We start from the raw sequence: 4,819 nt of genomic DNA, 5'->3' as shown, positions 1-4,819 counted from the left end.
ATATGTTTATTTTGTCAATTCCTATATGGCTATACCTATATGGTACTTGATAAAATTTTCAAAATATTTCGACTTGTTTTGAGTTGTTTACAGACAATTTTAAATTTCAAATGTTTTTTTATTTTCTATAAAAATCTATAAAATTTTATTTGTAGTCCAAAAAGCAAGGCTGGGCCTTAACAAGTTAATAAGTTAAAGTTAAGTTACTTTTAACTAAGTTGATTAACGAGTTACTTTTTTCTTATGTTATTCAGTAACTTACGAGTTAGTTAATTTTATTGCCACGTTAAGTACATTTTTTTCCTAAGCCACAGGTTTAAAATAAATTCAATTTTTTAAAAATTAATTTTATAATTAAAGAAATTAGAAATATTAAATATATTAATTAGTAAATAATAATTTATAATAATAGTTATTATATTGCATATTCATAGAAAATATTATATAACTATATTATAGACGGAAATGTTATAATAAGGGATACTGTTAATATTACTTTCTTACAATATTGTATTGTACCTATTGTTTGAAATTTTGAATACAAATATGGATAACTATTAACTATTAACTTAGCTAATGATACATCTCATTCAAAATGGAGTCATTTAAATAAATATTTTAAAGAAACATCGTGGGCCGTGAAAACAGTCTGTAGGCCTATGTAAGTTTATATTATAAGTATAACAAGTATACAAATCAAAAATGTACAGGTTATTAAAAAATTAATTGTAAAAAGAATAAGATTTATTGTTGTTGGTGGTGCACAATATCCTAGAAATTGACCAGTTACAGTCTTACAGAAGTAGTTAGTAGCGTAAAACGGTAAAGAGAATAAATAGAGATCATGGACTGAAACTTGAAAATCTTGTGTTTTTAAATGTTTGGTAAATTATTATGGTTTTATAATGATTATTAAAGTTTGATGTTGAAAAGCTTAGTTTTTGGTTGCATATTTTACTTTTGATATTCATATGATATACCAAATACGGCTCACTAGGTACTGACTATTAAAATGGTAAAATACAAAATAATACAAAATTTGTAAATATTATGACTATGGGGGGTGTGAGGGGGCAGAGCCCCCCACTTTTGAATTCTAGTAAATTTTCAGAACCCACCCCATAGAAAATTCCTGAGAACGCCACTGACTTAGGTACCTACTTATAAAAAACATCTGGAACGCAAGAAATATGCACCGAAAATCACACATAATTTTACATCTATATAAATGTCCTATAATACTATAATGTACCTATTAATATAGTAATTAGAAGGTAAACTGGTAAAATGATCAATAATTATTATAATTACATTTACAAAATGTGTACAATTATACTTTTATAAAGAATTTTTAAATGTTCTTAAGAACTAAAAATACGATCTCATCGATCGACATCCTCGGTAGTATAGTGGTAAGTATCCCCGCCTGTCACGCGGGAGACCGGGGTTCGATTCCCCGCCGGGGAGGATAAATTTTTGTAAAATTTTACTTGTTTAGTTTTGAGTGAATCGACTATTATGAAACCTGATGGTAAAAGAACATTTCTATGTTTTATTTGAAGTTTTTTTACGATAGTTCAATTTTAAGTAATTTATGCGTGTATAATAAATAAAAATAAAAAATGCTCATTATTAACATAAAAACTTAATGATCGTAAAAAAACTTCAAACAAAACACCGATACCTAATATTGTTCTTACCGTCAAGTTTCATACTGTTATTTTCATGGAATGAAATATCAATAGTAACTTTTCAAATTAAAATATTTAAAACTAATAATTACTAATTAGTTTATACGTGTTAATTTTTTTTTTCGAATTGAGAATCGTCATTGCATTGTGAGATGAATTATTTATATTAAAGTTATTGGGAAGTTTTTTTTTTGTATTAAGCTACGTTACTTATAGGTTATTTTAAAATACCGGCATACCCTGCAAAAAACAGGGCCGGTAGGTCAACTGGGACATTTGTCCTGGGCCCCACGTGAATTTTAGGGCCCCGCGCTTGCGTCATGAAAACTAGGTACCTAGCCAATATTAAGTTCATAATAGGTCGATTCACTCTAATTGTTAAGCTAATTGTATAGTACGTGAATTTCTGAGCGTAAATTTAGTATGTTTCGCTTTTGTAAGACGGAGACAACACATGCGGCCATGCGGGTGTGGCGTCCTCTTAAGAGGACGATGCACCAGAATGCGTGTTGTCTTCTTCTTACACACAGGCAACATAGCAAATTCTCGTTCGCCAGTTTCAATAGTGTGCTGTTTTGATTTTAGAGTGAATTGACCTAGTATCAAACTTTTAGGTAACAACATTATATATGTTCTCTCATTTGTTTTTACAATATTAAAATTTTTAAGTGAATTATGAAAATTTTCAAATATTAATCTTTTACATACTCATTACTTATTTGAAAATTTAAATATCGTTAAAAACCAACGAGAGAACACAGATAACGTTGTTACTTGAAAGTTTCATAATAGGTCAATTCAAAACTTGTCAGCACTCTATTGAAACTAGCGAACAAAAATTTGCTATATCGTATGTGTGCCGGAGACAAAAAATGCTTGCGTAGCATAATCATCTTAAGGGGACTGGAAGCGCTCTGTTTCTAAGGAGTAAACGATAGGCAATTAGTTTATCAGTAGATGTCGCGTAGTGCTGTTTTGTGAGTAGTAAATAAACATTTGTGTAAGTGTCCAGCGCGCCATCACTACTAGCCGCATCTTCAATAACGGAGGGATATTCATTATAATTTCCAGGAGACAACTAGTGGTTCGCACGTACATGCATAAGTCATTGCATTTAATGAAATAATATATTTTGTTCCAACGAGAAACTAATTTTAATCAATCTAGACCTAAAAGCCTGACAAAAATACGTCAGCTCAAAATTATCGGATTTCAATTTTGTAAAAACATCTGAGTTGATTGACCTTTTTTCTAAATTATTGTGGAAGTCGATTTTATAATAACTGTTTAACTTTCTTATATAAAAATTAAAAAAAATATAAATACTAAGATTTAAGAGAACAATTTTTAAAGAAATACCAAAAGTCGATTTCCACAGTAACCTAGAAAAAAGGTAGATTAACTCAAATCTTTTTACAGAATTGAAATCTGATTATTTTAAGTATGCGTAATCTTGTCAGTTTTTTAGGTCTAAAACGTGAAATAAATACGCTGCTTCCAATCAACTCAACTATTATTGAAGATCGAGAGAGTCATTTTAAGGAGTATTGAATAGGCAATTATTTTTATGATCAATTGACCGGTAATATTAATTGAATAATCTTTTCCACTAATGTCTAGCATTGCTAACTTGCTACGCAACAATACATATGTACCTATTCAGATATGTGTAAGGTGTATAATATTTTGTTTCTAATGATTTCAATGATTGCGTCAAATACCTATAGGTATGTAATAGGTACTCAGCACGGTTATCTACACGTTGTCTCTCGGTCTAGATAAATACTCAAAATATATATATATATAATATACTCAGAAATCAAAGTACCAATAAACTGATTTGGGTTTTTATGGATTCATTACTAATTTTACAAGATTTATATTAACTATGTCTACCTCGAACATAGATTTTACTAGATGAATGATGAATGACGAGGATGAAAATCCAAGTCCCTAGGTCATTACTTGAACACTATTGTATTTCAAATTTTCTACTTTTTAGGTGGATTTTCCTAAAATTTTCTTTCATAAGAACCGTGTCCTGACAATAATTACGAACACAATAAAAATATAATCAGCCAAATCGGACCAGCTGTTCTCGATTTATTAGGTAAAATACATTTTTCACGCTCCATTTTTATATATATAAAGATATTAGTGTACCTTTGTCAATATTAATATTTTGAAAAACTACATTAAAAACTAATAAGAGGATAAAATTTAAAAAATGAAGTTTGTATTTTATGGAGTCCATCTTCAATTTCTAAATTATGTTTTTGTTAAATTTGAAAGATTATATTATTGTTGTTTCTCTGCAAGTTTTATTGTAAAATAACATTTTATATTCATAATCAATGAAATATCAACAAATATCCAAATGTATTTTCACCTGTAGGAAGTACTCTAGTATCTGTTATGTTAATAGGTAAAATAAACAATTTGGGGATTTGTATTTATTTTATTAACACAATTTTAAATAACTGACAAATTAAAATTAATTTAGTACTAATATTTTGTTTACAAACTTTGTATTTTACTAAATTAAATAACTAGTTAAGAGAATGTCATTGCACTATTTGTTTTCTCTCTCTGGTTCACGCGCAACATAGATGAAACGCATGTACGCAGAATCTTTTTTTCTATGTTTTTAAGTAATCTATGAGTAAAATTACTCATTACAAAAAAGATAGAGAATAATATTTTAGAGGGAATGACATATCGATTTTATATTTACATTTCTATTTTAATTTTATTTGCCTTTGTATTCAAATTTTAATGTAAATAATGTTGTAAATGTAATTGACGTTTAAATTGTTTTTGGAATAATATTTAGACAAATCAATATGTCATTACCTCAAAAATATTATTCTGAATCTTTTTTTCAATGGGTGATTTTACTCTAAAATTACTTAACAACATAGAAAAAACAATTCTGCATAAATGAGTTTTGTCTATATTCCACATGGGTGAGTGGGAGAAAACAAATAGTCCACTTAACTAGATTCGTGTTAATATAATTAGAATAATATGGTATGAATGTAGATATGATGTATATAAAATATTTTATCATGCAACAAATATGAGATTTTATATGTAGGCATTCTAAATAAAAAAAATTATTTTATTTG

General features: G+C 27.9%; 1 non-coding gene across 1 annotated transcript; it reads left to right on the top strand.

The window, feature by feature from the left end:
• Positions 1 to 1,395: 1,395 nt before the first annotated feature.
• On the top strand, positions 1,396 to 1,467 carry Trnad-guc (transfer RNA aspartic acid (anticodon GUC)). The gene has a single exon. It is a non-coding gene; the product is annotated as a tRNA-Asp (tRNA).
• Positions 1,468 to 4,819: the final 3,352 nt, after the last annotated feature.

This window comes from Metopolophium dirhodum, chromosome 1 (assembly GCF_019925205.1).
Source record: "Metopolophium dirhodum isolate CAU chromosome 1, ASM1992520v1, whole genome shotgun sequence".
NCBI classification, from domain to species: domain Eukaryota; kingdom Metazoa; phylum Arthropoda; class Insecta; order Hemiptera; family Aphididae; genus Metopolophium; species Metopolophium dirhodum.
The sequence above is the reverse complement of the archived record's forward strand: the minus strand, read 5'-3'. Positions and strand labels throughout refer to the sequence as shown.